Source organism: Miniopterus schreibersii, assembly GCF_964146895.1.
Source record: "Miniopterus schreibersii genome assembly, chromosome: 15".
Classification (NCBI taxonomy): domain Eukaryota; kingdom Metazoa; phylum Chordata; class Mammalia; order Chiroptera; family Miniopteridae; genus Miniopterus; species Miniopterus schreibersii.
The window spans coordinates 25486607-25503461 of NC_138115.1; the positions used below are offsets into that span (position 1 = coordinate 25486607).

The window sequence follows — 16855 nt, forward strand, 5'->3', positions numbered from 1 at the left end:
GACACAATGGGACTTCTTCCATGGCTAGAGAGAGGGAGATGGGACCTTAAAACTCGGTGGTTTAATTCCACAGATGGGAAGCTTTCCACGATCACTCCTCCTCCCATGGGGCCTCAGGAAATTCTTTTTCCCTTGGCACCTCAGGAAGCCCACTTCCACTATGAAGTAGGGACACAGAGCACCCCACCAATAACACTGACATAGTCTCAAGCTGTCTATTCTTTGAGACTACTTACATGGTCTCAAAGTATCTTTCCAAAAGATTCTTATTGTAACCAAGAGATAGCAGGCTGACACCACATTAACAGAGTGTTCAAAGGTGATATCACTAGGCCTATACAAATCACATCCTGTGCGTTCTGGTATGACACATATTACCTTTATGGTATTTCTACCAAAAACACATAACCTGAATCTAACCCTGAAAAACAGCAGGCAAATTAAAATTGAGAAAGATTGTGAAACATATCTGGCGCCTTTTTTTAATGAATATGATGGTCATGAAATATGAGGACAGATTGAGAAATATTAAAAACTAAAGGGGACTGAAGATTTAGGATAACTGAATGCAATGTGGTGCTGTCAAGGACATTATTAGGTCAACTGGCAAAGTCCGAATAAGTTCTATAAGTTAGATAGTATTGTATCAGTATTAATTTTCTGATTTTGATCATTTTACTCTGGCTATATAAGGGAATTCCTTTTGTATGAAACCCGCTGAAATTATAAATATATATAAAGTTCTCTGCCAACTATGTAATTCTGGGGCTAGAACCTGAGAGGAACTCCATTTCTAAGTGACCCTTTGCCAGCTGAAATCTGGATTATGTTTTGCAAATGAGAAACACTTTTGTGAGATGTTAAGCAAACAAAAAAGAGAATTTCCAAGGCTGAAAGTCATTTTCAAAAAAAGAGTTTATTAGTCCATTGCTAGCACAAATAATAGTTATACTAATAGAAAAAAATAGATGCTTATTTCAGCCCCAGCCCCACCCTCACCCCCACCCCCATTTCCCTTTTTCTAAAAAGACACATACACCCAGCAGTGTCTTCAGTTGGTGTGGGACCTGAGCTGTTTTTCCCAAGCCCGACAAAAGCCGGGTCCTCTGCTCAGCCCGCCTCTGGGACAGCATCACCAGTTACAGATCTTGTGTTCGCCAGGGGTCCTATTGCTGACGTCATCCTTCTCTGGGCCCTGAGATTTCTTTCCATTGCCCACGTCCCGTGGGACATCTTTCAAAATAATTTCTTCGACGTCACTCTCATCAGAAAGCTGCATGAGATAAAGGGAAGAAGAAAATGCAGGATGGCCACGGGGATAAGATGGGGGCTTGGAAGAAAGTAGGGAGACACTGCTCCTCAAGCTCCTTGGAAAGAACTATGGCAGATCAGGCTGCTCTTGCTTTGGGCTGTGGATGCTCTTTCACAATGTGGGGAAAGGAAGGGATGTCTTTTCAATGCTTTGGACTCATTAAGAACACACAAGAGCTGCACAACAAACCCAACGGATTATATAGAGTAAAAGCCAAGGGTCGGGGGATGGATGCTACCAAGAACCAAGCTGTGACTGCCCACAACTTCTGAATGGCAGGGCGACAGCATTGGCCATCCAGGGAGCCCCTCTTCTGCCTGAGAAAGTGACAGGATGTGGGAGCTCTTCATGCCTGGGGGGCGGGGGGCAGTGAGGAGGCTCTGGTGATGGTGGAGGACGATGAGCATCTGAGCTCTAAACATTACGGTGGCTCAAGCCTGAGAGACACAAGGCCATCAGGACATTCTCCGTGAGAGGAATGGCCTTGAATATTTAGAACAAAGTGTCTAAATCCTCCCACTGTATGCTGTCGCCCACTGTGATGTGTCTGATGCCACTGCAATACCCGCCCCGTGGGAAGAAGTCCACTGGCACGGGGCCTGTGTGGGGTCCTCAAGAGTGAAGGAAGGGGGGGGTCCCTGTGGGATGAGCCAGAGGGAGAAGAGACCAGCTACCGAGGAAGGCAGGCAGCGAGCCTGGGCCAGGCTCCATCAGAGGCAGGAAAGGGGAGAAACAACCTACCGAGGAGCTGCTTGTGTCATAAACCAAAAGGTTTTCTATTGTTAACATGGACACAGGAAGCACTTGAAAGCGGCCCTGTCTGCACAGTGAGGTCAGTTCCAACGTCCCGCTGGGGCCAAGGCTGACACACGCTGGACCCTCCCGCAGGCCCACCCCACGTGCCCAGACTTGGAGCTGGTCCTTTAGGGAACTGCAGGGCAACCTGCCAGAGTCCCGCACCCTACCTGAGGCTTCCCTTCCGTCGTGGCAGCCTGCGGTGGCGCGGCGCCAGGCAGGGGCACACTGGCCCCTTCTGCAACCTTCTTCGCCTGCTCCCACTCCTCCCGGCTCATCACCAGCACTCGCCTCACTGCAAGGCAACCAGAGGGAAAAGCCCAGGGAGTGAAGGCCGCGACCTTCTGTGAGGTCCAGGCTCCAGTGCGGACAGAGGGAGTCCAGAGAGGGTCAAAGGCAGAGGAAGGGCGACCGAAAAGACCAGGGCGAGGAGAGGGAGAAGCCCCCGGCGACGTGTGCCTCAGGGAGAGGCCTTGGGCATCCCGACAATGTAGCCGCACCTCACAGCACGGCTGGGCGGGTGGCTCAGGGAGCCCCTTCCTTTGGCCTCGCTCAGCTGGGACATGAACTGCAAGACAGACCTGCAGGCACCCCCTCCCTCACCACGTCACTGAGACAGGGAGGGATCTAGATGGGACTCAGCACAGGAGGGCTGCAGGCCAGACGTGCTCTCTGCACACTCCATGCAGCAAGGGAGCTGAGCAGTGATGTGCATTATCTATGGCTCCCGGTGACCTGGCAAATGAGGTGCATGTCCAGGCCTCAGGAATCAGCAAGAAGGAGGGAGCTAAGCTCGGCTTCCTAGGAGTCAAAAGTCTGAGCGCAGGATAGACTCTTGGATCTACAAAAGCCCTTGGCTCCCTGATTCAATCCTTCAGGGAATATTTCAGTGCCTACAATGTACCAGGCAAAGTTCCTCACCCCTCAGTCATCATCTTCTCCAGATACCTCATTTTACAACAGAGGAACAGAAACCCTTCACACAAGGACAAGTAGGTAAGTAACAAGTGACAGAGCCGGAACTGGACCTGAGGACCCCTCAGACCCTCAGCACTTCTCTAAAGACTCAGTCTGGTGGATTCTGATGGATCAGGAGGCCTGAAATAAGCTGTGGACTGGATGAACTTGTGCGGGATCCATTAACAGCATGGGCTTGCACACTGCACAGGCCTAGGCTCACATGCCAGGGCAGCCACAGGCTGGCTTTGGAAAGACACAACTATCTGTTTCATATTCCTTAAGTCAGCCTGGGCTAGAAAATGCAACTGAAGCCAGAAGCCAATGACCTTTCCACTGGTAGTTTTTAGAAAATCTTAAAAGAATTGGAGTTGATTTAGTTGTTTTGAGAAGAAAGTGCTCAATTTGTCATTGTAACCTGTTAGATAGAAAGTGACAACTTCAATGGCTGCATTCATTTCAGTTAACCATAACGCTTAGCTTCATTTCTGTGATGCCCTTTAAATCAACGAGCTAAATTTCTGTCTAAGTTTCTTTGCTAAAAAGGAAAAAGAACTTTCCTGTGAAAACAAAAGGAGTAATGTGGCCCAAAGATGACCTGGGGAGATCCGAAGCAGCCTGTTGTGAGGGTTCATTGTCAATCTCTGAGGCTGTCATCCTCTGTCTCAAGGTTGGCAGGGAAACCACACCTTCCCCTATTCTTTTGTTATAGAAAGTTATCTTTGGTAAACTGTGTGTTACACGAAAATATATTTGTCAAAATGTTCATTGTCGCTGAACCTAGTGGAAACTGAGGTGATAGTTAACCCGGTGACCACAAGCCCTTGGTCTGGCGCTAATGAACTCAAGCAGCATAACAGGCCGTGCGGATACACTTCCTGCTGGGAAATGGATAAAGGCAGTTCTTTCTGGGAAAAAAGTATTCTACAAATAACAAAACACACAATAACTCCAGCACATTAGCTTCAAAGACATAACCCAGAATCAATTCTCCATGACACGGTTCTGTGATCTTGAACGAGTAACTGAAGGTCTCAGAGGCTTAGCTTCCACATCTGTAAGGGTGGGTGCAGTTATGCAGACGCCTTACCTCATGGCCTGGGGGAGGGAATCCCTGCTCTACCCCCAGGGTTAGCCAAGCTTAAGAGGGACACCCTCTCAGTGTGTCCCTACACTTTCTTACCCTCTCCTACCCACAGAACTAGCCAAGCAGAGTGACTGCAACACCCCTGGGCCATGTTTCAGCTGGGAGAGGGTCAGGAATGCTGACTTCCTTTTTCTCTCAGACCCTCTCCCCCCACCAGTGACTGGGTTTGGAAAGCAGCTGGACTGTCCCCACAGCTGCCTGTTTAAGCCACCAGCTTAGGGTCTTTTCTGCAGACCCAGACCATGGCAAATATGGGCAAGATCTGGATTTGGGAGACTGCAAATCCAGAGGGAGGCCCCACCTGGCCTCAGGAACCAATCCAGCTCTGTCAGGAAGCTGATGCCTTAGGCATCACTGGGCCCTGTCACCAATAACAGAGCAAGGCTTTGATCTCGGTGTACCTGGTCACCTGGTTTAGTCACTGTCAGTTAAGTACCTGGAAGAGGAGAGGTAGGAGTGGGCTCCCCACAACCTCCAAGAGTTGAACAATTCAATGACAAAACAAGGGCTACAATAAACGCCACTCAGATTCTATCTTGCTCCCCATATCTCTGCCATTCCCGGAATGGGAAAGGAGGACTGTTCTCCCCAAGGCACAGTAATGAGCTGTCCAATCAGAAAACCCAAAGGAACTCAAAGGGCATTTCTAGGACCTGGAGGAATCTGGGCTGCAGAAGGGCTACCCCACTGGTCCAGACCACTCACCAGTATAAGGCCGGGTACGTGAGCTGTGGTAAGGAGCCCGGGAGCTCCCCTCCAAAGGATCTTTGTCTGACAAGTCCCAGTTGTCCTCTGACTGGGGTCGTAACCTGGCTGGAGCTCGTGGAGGCTTGGGAGCTGCACGCTGCCCAGAATCTCTCTTCAAGTTCCATTCAGAACTGAATGGGACCACAGTGACATGGAGGAGGAGAGATGAAGCATGGAAAGGAAAACTTTAAAAGGCAGTCTTCACTACTTACAAGCATGTTAGGTTTTCCCAGAGCCTTCCCACTCCCTCCCTTGGGCCCAGGAGGCAGCCAGAAGTCTCCCTAGAGTGTAGCAGCCAAGCCAGCTCCTCTCTTTGGACTTGTGTACCCAGTCCTTCCAGTGTGGCAACCTGGGCTGGGGGAAGAGGTGAGTCAGGAGAGTGGACGTTTGTCTTGCTGGGAGCAAAGGACCTCAGTCTCTTTTGGGAACTCTGGTTGGACCCTACCTGAGGCATCTCCAATTCATTGCCCCCCAACCGCCTCAGCCCCTTACTTGTCTCTGCCCCTTTCCTTCCTGGAGAAGCCTGTGGGGAGCCCAGAACAGAGCTGCCTGAGGCCCGGAGCCGAACCACAAACCCAGTGACAGTGCAGAGTCGGCGGCTCAGCTGATCAAAGGCACTTGAGAATCTGGGGTCCTGAAATTGCCACGTGCTCTGGTGGTCACCCTAAGGGTGGGCACCTGGGCACGGCCAGGGTCATTGATGCCATAGTAATGTGGAATTAACATGGGGGGTTCTCTCAGGTTGGATGGCAATGCCTTGTGTTGCGTCGAGGTCTTTGACTGGACCTCTTTGGTGACCAGAAGGCTCTCTCGGCTTTTGACTAGAAACAAAGACAAGAATGAGGTTCAGTGAATGCCCATCTGGGTTCTCACGCCAGAGCGGATACGGAAAGAGGCCCCGACACACCGGAAATGGATAGGTTACTCTGTTGTAAGATTCCACAGTAGCCAGCTTAGTAATGTGCTTCACGTCTGGCCAGATTCAGGGCAGGGACCCACAGTTTTATCAGAGACCAGGAGAGTGGCTGGTATTCCAGGGCCATGTCATCATTCCAGGAGACACATAGGAGTCAGTAGATCTAAAGAGGAGCCCAGTGGGTCTGCCACTCACTCCCTTACTCTCCACCTCCCCCCACACATTATCCACACCCCTTCCTCAGCTTTGCAGGAAGACCCTGTTGTCCCCAGAGGTCCCCAGAGGACCACATGGGCCATGAAGATCCACACTTTCCTCCTGGGACTAGGCCTGTGGCTTCAGTGCTAAAGGCAGGCAGTTAGGCACAGCCCTCATTTTCCAATGGCATCAGGACTCATTGGAGAGAGAGGGATCCAAAATCAGCATTTCTCTTTCACGGAGAGAGGAGATACAGCTCATCACAGGGAGTTGGAGCAAAGACTGTTGACGAAGCCTATGTGGACTGAGTAACAGTGTACAATGACTTTCTTACTGTATGTGGTTCAGGGTCAAACGCTGAAAGACACTGATCTCAGAGAGCTCGGTTACTCAGAACGGACCTTCCAGGAAAGTGTGAAGTGAAGAGAAGGGGAAGACAAACGTGCTGAGAGGAATTAATAACAATAAAAGCTGCAGTGCGAGGCACAGACACCAGCTGAGCACTTTACTTACAATGTCCTTTAGCCCAGACGCCTTCAGAGAGGACTGTTTCCCAACTTTACTGAGGCCTCCAGAGATTCAGAGCCTCGATCAAGGCCCATGATTCCATGGAAGCGAGAGGCAGATACAAACCCAGGATGTTGGTCGCCCCAAATCTAGGCCTCTTGCCACTGCCTTTCTACATCCCACAGCTTTGCCCCAAAACAAAAGCAGCCCAGTGTGAGCAGAGACAGGAGGTGAGCATTTATACAGCTCCGCGTGGTCCCTAGACAGAGAGCTTGTGGGCAAGTGCTGGCAAGGAGGTCTACAAAGTGCTATGAAAACAGTGTCACCTCACAGTGACCTGCGCTGGAGAAGGCAGGACCTCAGGACTAGGGAAGGGAAGAGAGGTGGGGTTGGGGGGTGGACTCTCACTCTTGCTTCAGGACTACAGGGCCAGGGCTGCAGGGGAGGGTGGCACCTGGAATAGCAGGACGCCTTTCCCTTCTCTTGGAAGCGGGGACTAGGAGGCGCTTCCATCACCTTCCCTAACTGCCTGTCCCCTCTCTCCTCAGAGCTCCCACCACCCTGTATTTGGCTCCATCCCATCACTAGTCCCCACTGGTTTCCTAGCTAAGGTGGCAGGTCCTGGCACACATCAACCTCAGTAAACAGCACTCAATGAATGAGTGGAATGAGTGAGCATTAGAGGCACAGGGCTGAGAACTTAAATTGAAGTGTGAAAGGCGGCTTAGCAACCAGGACTAATACCCTTCTTCTGCGATTTCTGTGCAAGACTAACAACTGTCCTTTCCTTAGAAATGTTAAGGCCAAAAATTTGAACTCCACAGGACAGAGTTTCCCCTATTTGGATACAATTTAACCATCTTCGCCTACCAACTGTTGTGTTATCTTTTTGACACTTTTACATAAAATGTCATCCCTTTTACACATAAAACACCCATTTTGTACTTGTCCAAGTAAATGTCCGTGAGCTTTCGGATGGCTGTTAGCACTGGGGAGGCTCTTGAAATTAGGAAGACAAGTTCCCTTGCTCCTGAAGTTCCTTGAGGACAGAGACTGGACGGTCCTTGCCCACCTCCTTGAATCTTCCACAAGAACCACCCGGCCTTCCCTTGTAGTGAGCCTCAGGGGCAAAGAAGCAGCTGAGACCCCAGGCAAGGAACAGGGCTGAGCTAAGGAAGGATTCGTCCTCAGGCAGAACTGCCCCAGCCACTCACCAACCCCTGGTCAGAACAGAGTGTCCATTGACTGCTGTTCGCCTCTGCCTGCAGCCCAGCTCCCAGGCCTGGGTCACAGAGCCAGGCACCCGGGAAGCTGCTCCCTCTGAGCACGAAGTTCACCCACAGTCAGAGTCAGCAAAGCTGTGCAGAGCTAAGCTGCCCAGGAAAGAGCAGATCTGAGCAGGAGAGTTCCGCTGCCCACAAGCTCTGGCTGGCTCTCCTCTGCAACCATCAGGGACCCAGGTGCCCACCCCACCCCACCCCAGCCCTCCCTCTGTTTCCCCCACAGAAATCTTCAGACTGAGTCACCGTGAGGACCCAACCATCTCACCCTTACAGCCACCCACCTCATGTGCAAACAAAGCCAGGCCCTCCCAGGTGACGGCCCCTGGGCAAGCCCTCTCCTCAGCTTACCTGAAACCTTCCTCCCTGGCTGGGGCACTGAGGCCTTGTTCTGTTCCGCCTCCTCTCCGCCGGGGGCTTTCCTGACCAGCTTTTCCCTCGGACTCAGAAAATGAGGAGACTTCTCTTCCCTCCTCACCGGCTGTACCTTCTTGTGGTAGCTCAGAGTCACAGTGGGCATTACCCTCGCATCCTAGAGAGACAGAAGATCCCCTTTGGAGAGAGGGCTCCCCTGCAGCCCCTTCCCTAAGCCTCTAAACCTGCTGCTGGCCCGGGAGCCACTGTGGTCAGTGCCAGGTGCTCCCAGGGCCAGGGGGAGATGAGTGTCAGAGCAGGGCCAGCAGCAGCTTCACCCGCTGCTGAAAGTGCGCTGGTTTAGGGCCTGGGAGACCCGCAAAACTCGCACAGCAAGAGGACAGAAAGGGACTGTGCACAATGCCCCAACCACAGCGCCGGGGCTCAGCCGGGCCTTGCCTTTCCACCAGCAGACTGAATCCAGCACCGGAGACCCTGCCTTGCTCCTTTTTGTCCCCCAGGCACTATCCTTATGCCAGACACCTTGTCCTCTGTGACTAACAACGTTTGAAAAACTACTGCGAAAAACAAATGCCAGGTCCCCTCTGAGACCTACTGAAAGCTGCTTGGGCTTTTCACATCTACCCAGAGCCCGCGGGAGCTCCGGCTTGGGAGGCATCTAAGTCCAGCATGAGGGTTCATTCAAGGTTAGAGATAAATGTTCTAATCAAGCCTGAACTTAGGGCCAGCGTCAGCTTTAGCAGGAGCTGAAAAGAGTCAAAGATTAGAACAGCGTCACTAAAGTAAACTAGGAGCCCGTTTTTGTTCTCATCTTAGTCCACACAGATAGTATTTTCAAGGACGGGATTCCCGGCTCCTTTAGTGACCAGGCGTGTTTTTATTAAATAACAGATTCCATTGCTGCCTTTAACGCTAATATGCATGCTCTGGTTAAGCACGGGCACGAGGGAGCGACAGCACTCAAATCCCAATTTGTACCACACAGAGCTTTCAGGCCCTGCTCATCCACAGCCACCTGCTGAGTGTGTGTGGCCACGTGTGCCACCGATGATGGACACTTAGCCCAAGGGACCCACCGAGAAGCCAGACTGAGCCAATTCAATTCCCTTTGTCAGAAACAGAGACCCAGAAGAAAGTAACCAATGAGTAGAGAGCACGGAGAGGTCCGGACTCAGGGTGGCACCTGAAGTGACCATTGGAGGAAACAGAGGAAAGAGACCACACTGCCACCGAGACCTGGGGGCAGAAGCCTTCTGGGTTTATATTCCTAGACACCAAAGGTGCCCCTGTTTGAACAAATAAGACGAACAAGCTTAGAATGTAAGGAACGATCGTGCCTTGTCAGTTTAAGAACTTACTTTCTTTACCCCCTTGCTTACCCTTCTGTCTGGAATGGTGTGATGCAGGGCTCGCTTGCTTCGCTTCAGTTAGTTGCGTTTTCCCTTCGGAGCTTCCAGAACTTTCTCCCGTTCGTCCAAGGAGTCCTCCAGCTCTGCAGCACACGGCACTCAACAAGGTCAGTCTGGTGCCCGGAACCTGTGTTCCCACAGCCCCACAGCACCCACCTGGCTCATGCTCACCCCGTGTGCTCGGGCTCCCACCCATGAGCTCAAGGACACTGTCCCAGTGTCCATCCCTGGGTCACAAATTGTTGTTTCTGTTCCTGGGCACCACCACCTCAGACCCCTGCCCACATTAAGGATTCTTTTCCCTTCCAGTCTGGACCTCTGAGATGGGCTCAGTCCTGCTCCCAGAGAAAACTCGGGGCTCCAGGCTTTTGTCAGGCACTTGAGTCCTGGCAGCAGCTTGTTTCCTGACTCCATTCTGATCCCAGATCCCAGGCCCTGTCACTGCCAGCTCCAGCCTAATACTGGCGCCACCTGACGCCCTCTTCCCAGAGCTATGTCAAATTCTGTCCCCTTTAAGGGGATAAAATAGTGCACAGGATAGATGGGTCCATGCTCTCTTCAACTTTACTGTTGAGTTCAGGTGCTCTCCCTCCAGTTGCAGTAACATCTGGATCACAGGGTTCAAAAGCCACATACATTCCCTGGTCCCACCCTCCAGAGTCTGGTTCCATAGGTCTGGGGAATGGCTCTGCAATCTGCATTTTAATTTGCCCAGATGATGCTGATAGAGGTGAGCCACAGAACACACCTTAAGATGTACTGACCCAGAGTGTAACACAATTAGGAATTACAAGAAATTTGCTACCAAGGGACAGTCCAGGGTGAGACAGGGAGCACGGAGAACAGCTCTTCTGGTCCAGTGGGGGGAGAGAGGGGAGACCCTGCACTTGGAGCTGGACCAGCCCTTTGATGCACTCAAGGGACATTTACTGACAAGTAACGTGAGTGTGAACAGGCCAGTGCTGGGTGCCGGGGACACAGCGGAAAACACTCAAAAATGTCACAGTGGAGGGTGGTCAACTCCAACTTGGCTGTATGTCTGAATCACCTGGGCCCCATCCCAAGCTAATTTCATCAGAGTCTCTGAGGGTGGGCCCCAGGCCTTAATATTTATTTTGTAAACTCCCAGATCTTCTAGCAAACAGCCAAGCCTGAGAACCAACTGTTCTGGAGCATTGGTTTTCCCCGTGTGAGCCACAGCACCGGCTGCACCTGGCAACTCACTAGAAACGCAGATTCTCAGATCCCGCTCCAGCCCGACTGAGCAGAGGTGGAGCCCAGCAGCCTGGGAGTCGGGAGACCTGCTTCTCACTGCACACCCCTCTGCCTTCAGGCCCTAGTTCCCTTCACCCAGGTTCAGGTGGCCAGGCACAATTAAGGAGCTACAGTTTGACGAATGGAGAGGGCTGCAAATCTGTTCTCAGCCTTGGACACCAGGGAAGAAAATGAGGGCCTGCCTCCCTTGGAAGAGCCCTTCTCCGTGTCCACAGCCTTCGGGCCCCCACAGCTCCCTGAGGAGAAGGAGCATTTAGTGCCTCCAATGCCCAGGACCCATCTGAGACTTAGAGAAAAGGTGGGACTGCATGTGGGCGCTAGTCGGAAAAAGTGAGCCCTCTAGTCATCCATCCCAGCAACAGGTGGGATGGAGCGGTGGTCACAACCACGGGATCTGGAGGCAGAAGGAGCAGAGTTCACAGGCCAGCCCTGCCCCTCTCTAGCTGAGCTCCCCTTGGCCAGTCCTTGAAACTCTCTCGGCCTCAGTGTCCTCACCTCACAGGTGAGGATGTTAATGCCCATGCTACATTGAAACCATGGGGATCAGGTAATGAGACCAGGAACCTGAAGTGCTTGGCGAAGCACATGGCACACATCCAGCCCCCACCCTGGGAAGCTCGGGGCCATAGGAACAGTGCCTCTCTGAACTGGTTGCAAGACTGGGAAAGAAATGTGGAGCCTCAAGGCAGGACATTGGGGGAGACTGTGGGATTGCAAGAAAAGGCAGAGGGGTAGCTCTAGGGTTAGGACAAGGGAAGCAGAGTGGAGTAAAAGGGGCCAGTTTCATAAGCAGCTGGTCAAGTTCTCCAAGCAACAGCACCGCCCTGTCTTATGGCCTGCCTTTACATGCTAGCACCTGCACTCCATTACACACTCACACACTCACGTGCACACAAACCCCAGCACAGCACACCAGAGCCCCCCCAAAACAAGTGATATTCCAAACCTGCCACAGTCATATAGGTTCGGGATGAATTTGCTATACATTGGGAACAGGCAAAGGTCCATGGCCTAAACCACAGGCAAGGTGAATTAGAAAGAACGGGTTCATGGGCTCTGCTCCATCGATCACTTTCCCAAGGATCCTTTCCTTTCCCCACTTCTCCACCTCCCTCCAGAGAAGACCAGGCCAGGCAAGAAACCCTGCTGCTACAAGGAGGAGCCCTGTCTGTCCCAGAAGCAAAGGTCTTCTTACCCTCCCTCGCCCAGCCAGAGAGCCTGACCCCATACACCTTCACCCCCATCCTATATATCGAGTGGTGTGGGGCAGGAAAGGGAAGAAGCCAGGACAACCGCCAGGCATGACACAGACCATCCCATGCAGACTTACCCTCCTCCTTCCTGTGACACACCGTCTGGCTCTGCAAAGATGAAAACGAGAGCGGGTTACAGCCAGCAGGGACCTCTGCTCAAGGAGTCACTCTGCCTAGCACCGTGAATAAGGGACAGCCACTGCTTCCACACGCCCCCCTTAGAACTGGAGGGTGCTCACAGTACACCGGCCCAAACCCACACACCTCCTGCCTTCCGTATGTGAGGGGATGGCACCGAGGCTGAATGGCAGCAATCTGAATGGAACCATGCTTTATTTTCCCATGGTGGGGAGGCAAGACTGGTTGAAGGTCGGAGCCCCATGGAAGCAGAGTGGGACAGGCACACAGTCAGTAGTCTTGGTACAATGGGTGGAAACAGCCAGGGCCAGGTAGGTGCCCATCCTGTACTGTGGACATCTGAGCTGAGTGCCCCCTAGGTGGATGGAGGCATATGGGGACAGTCACTGAATTATCTGCTCAAACCCCCTTTCCAGAAAGTGCTGCTTCTCCCTCAGTCCACGTGGACAGGGCAGCCACATGTGACAGTGTGGCCCCACGCCACAGCCAAAGCTGGCTGTCCGGGTCTGGGCAGAGAATCCTGGACTGCAAATGTGTGAAGGCAAGAGCTGTCGGCACCCCACTGCTCTTGGGTTGGGGTTTCTTGGTTTGTGTGTGTCCTTCTTTGTTTTGTCATGTGTAACACATAAGGAATGGAAGCTGGTCCTCAGAGTCTCAATTGAAAACTAGAAGTAGATGTGGAGAAAGGAGCAAGACAGGCAGCAGAGGGAAGCTCCTGACCGTGTTCCTGTCTCTGGTCCCAGGTTCCTCCCACACCCAGCTGCTCCCTACCTGGAGCTCTGGGAGACGCCCTGTTGACAAACACAACGGATCCCCTCTCCTGCTTAATATGAGTGGCTTCCTATTACCTTCTGGCTAATGGCTCATCCATCTCTTTCTTGCTTTGCTAACTCTATTCCAGACACTATTAAAGAGATGACTCACTTCCTAGGTTTCCCTACAGTTATAGCTACCCATGAGACACAGCTGAGACCAACAGAATAGAAGCAGGTCTCAGGATTTGACCTTTTCATTAACTTTCCCAGCTGACACAGCTGAGACCAACAGAGTAGAGACAGGTCTCAGGATTTGGCCTTTTCATTAACTCTCCCAACTGACACAGTTGAGACCAACAGAATAGAAGCAGAAGTCTCAGGATTTGACCTTTTCATTAACTTTCCCAACTGACACAGCTGAGACCAACAGAATAGAAGCAGAAGTCTCAGGATTTGACCTTTTCATTAACTTTCCCAACTGACACAGCTGAGACCAACAGAATAGAAGCAGAAGTCTCAGGATTTGACCTTTTCATTAACTTTCCCAACTGACACAGCTGAGACCAACAGAATAGAAGCAGAAGTCTCAGGATTTGACCTTTTCATTAACTTTCCCAACTGACACAGCTGAGCCCAACAGAATAGAAGCAGAAGTCTCTGGATTTGACCTTTTCATTAACTTTCCCAACTGACACAGCTGAGACCAACAGAATAGAAGCAGGTCTCAGGATTTGACCTTTTCATTAACTCTCCCAACTGACACAGATGAGACCAACAGAATAGAGGCAGGTCTCAGGATTTGACCTTTTCATTAACTTTCCCAACTGACACAGCTGAGACCAACAGAATAGAAGCAGGTCTCAGGATTTGACCTTTTCATTAACTTTCCCAACTGACACAGCTGAGACCAACAGAATAGAGGCAGGTCTCAGGATTTGACCTTTTCATTAACTTTCCCAACTGACACAGATGAGACCAACAGAATAGAGGCAGGTCTCAGGATTTGACCTTTTCATTAACTTTCCCAACTGACACAGCTGAGACCAACAGAATAGAAGCAGGTCTCAGGATTTGACCTTTTCATTAACTTTCCCAATTGACACAGCTGAGACCAACAGAGTAGAGGCAGGTCTCAGGATTTGGCCTTTTCATTAACTCTCCCAACTGACACAGCTGAGACCAACAGAATAGAAGCAGGTCTCAGGATTTGACCTTTTCATTAACTTTCCCAACTGACACAGCTGAGACCAACAGAGTAGAGGCAGGTCTCAGGATTTGGCCTTTTCATTAACTCTCCCAACTGACACAGCTGAGACCAACAGAATAGAAGCAGGTCTCAGGATTTGACCTTTTCATTAACTTTCCCAACTGACACAGCTGAGACCAAGAGAGTAGAGGCAGGTCTCAGGATTTGGCCTTTTCATTAACTTTCCCAACTGACACAGCTGAGACCAACAGAATAGAAGCAGGTCTCAGGATTTGACATTTTCATTAACTTTCCCAACTGACACAGCTGAGACCAACAGAATAGAAGGAGAAGTCTCAGGATTTGACCTTTTCATTAACTTTCCCAACTGACACAGCTGAGACCAACAGAGTAGACGCAGGTCTCAGGATTTGGCCTTTTCATTAACTCTCCCAACTGACACAGCTGAGCCCAACACAATAGAAGCAGGTCTCAGGATTTGACCTTTTCATTAACTTTCCCAACTGACACAGCTGAGACCAAGGGAGTAGAGGCAGGTCTCAGGATTTGGCCTTTTCATTAACTCTCGCAACTGACACAGCTGAGACCAACAGAATAGAAGCAGGTCTCAGGATTTGACCTTTTCATTAACTTTCCCAACTGACACAGCTGAGACCAACAGAGTAGAGGCAGGTCTCAGGATTTGGCCTTTTCATTAACTCTCCCAACTGACACAGCTGAGACCAACAGAGTAGAAGGAGAAGTCTCAGGATTTGACCTTTTCATTAACTTTCCCAACTGGATATGGTTCTGATAGTTGGGGCCATGGCATCCATCCTGAAACTATGAGCGTCAAACACGAGAAAACGAAACATTCGGAAGATGATAAAAAGAGACCCAGAGTCTGAGTTGCTGATGTATAATTTTGCTGCAAAATTGAGGCCAGCAACAGTCACCGCTATTGGTGTGACAATACAGAAATACAAAACACACCCTAGGGGTCTATTGTGTTCTGTTTAGCCAATACATTCCTAACTGAAATATTTACAAACATGGGTTCTGGTAACATAAGGAAGAAACCTCTGCACCAGACCACAATGGCCACAGCAGTGAAGAGCCTCGTGTTGTGGGGGTGAACAGTGAAAAGAAAAGCAGCGGGAAGAGGGTAGGAATGTTACCTGGGTGAGGCATGGCTGGGAGGACAGAAAAGCAGAAACAGCAAGGGGTGCAGGTACACAAAGAGGGGGCTAGACAGTGGCAGTGGGTGCTCAGCCCATGGAAGCCGTGTGCAGGGCACTATCAGAACCATGGCGAGGACCTGAGGCCATGCGGGGGACATCTGGGGAAAGATGCCCTTCAGCACGGACCTGGGGCTCAGAAGGGCAGGTGAGCCTGGATGGGGCAGAGAATCGTGAGCAGTAGGTGAAGAGGCACTGGGCCAGGTCTCGGAGACGGAGCTTAGTGAGTGCCTGTCATCACACGAGTGTATCTGACCACCGCATCAGAGGCTGTTAACTCATGAAAAGGCTGCTCGTTAAGAAATTATGTCTGAGAACACAGTGCACACAGGCTTTGCGTTCCCCTGCCAGGCTAGGGTTGATCTCACCCCTGGTACTATCCATGCCCTGTGTGGACTCCAGTAAGGCACTTGGCTTTTCCCGCCCTGTTCATAATCTGCCAAATGAATGATAAATAAATACATAAAGCCATAAAAGTAGTGAAAGAAAACAGAAATTTTCTTCTAATCTCAAAATGGCCATAAACACAAGATTAATAATTTGAAAACTTTGACTACATAAACATTATTCAAAGTGTATGGCCAAGATCCTGTTAAACAGCATTGAAAGACCAATAGAAAACTGGATAATGGCCACAACAACAACCGTTTGTGTTCATTTCCAGGCCTTATGGGAATTCAGGAATTGGTAAGGAAATCAATAGAGAAACAGGCAAAAGATGTGAAACTAGGCAAAGGATGTGAACAGACTTCATAGAAAAAGATGGCTTTTTAATGTGAGGCTGGTGAAACGCCCAGCGGTGGAAACACTTTACTGCTGACTATTAGCCACGAAGCTCTTTCTCAACAACCTTGCAGAGGAGAGACAGAAGGACAGCATGATTACTGACTGCCAAAGGCCCTTCCTTGACGTGGAGCTAATTACCGGTGACACAGACCACACATAACTGGACTGTGCTGACGCATCCAGTGGTGGCCAGAGCCACCTCCAACCAGCTCACGAGAGCAGATTAGACACAAATCCCCAATTCCATGTTTGTTGACCTCAAGTGGTAGCATGAAATCGGCCATGGTGGGACTATTTACATCACAGAAAACAGCAAATGCTACAAATAAAAGATTTTCTAGTTCCATAGCGACAGTGGTGAAATATTTGCCACCCACCACAGGATCCATCCCACATATCTTCAAGTCCCATAGGTCGTCACACTTTCTAAGAGTTGTTTTGAACTGGGTGGGAGTCAAAAGGAGGGCAAGGGCTGGAACAGGAGACATGCTGTGTGCATTTTGAAAAGATCCCAGGCAAACGTGACACTGCACACACGCATATCAGCAGCCTCACTGAGCCCCCCAAGAACCCCATTCTAT

General features: G+C 50.7%; 1 long non-coding RNA gene across 5 annotated transcripts in view; it reads left to right on the plus strand.

The window, feature by feature from the left end:
• Positions 1–16855, plus strand: part of LOC308567470 — a 132449-nt gene that overhangs the window by 55231 nt on the left and 60363 nt on the right. The window contains exon 1 of one of the 5 annotated variants that reach the window (XR_014000312.1): positions 8085–8174. The exons of the other annotated variants lie outside the window; for them this stretch is intronic. This is a non-coding gene — a long non-coding RNA (uncharacterized lncRNA). Of the gene's footprint in view, positions 1–8084; positions 8175–16855 lie in introns of those variants that run through there. 5 annotated transcript variants of the gene reach the window in all.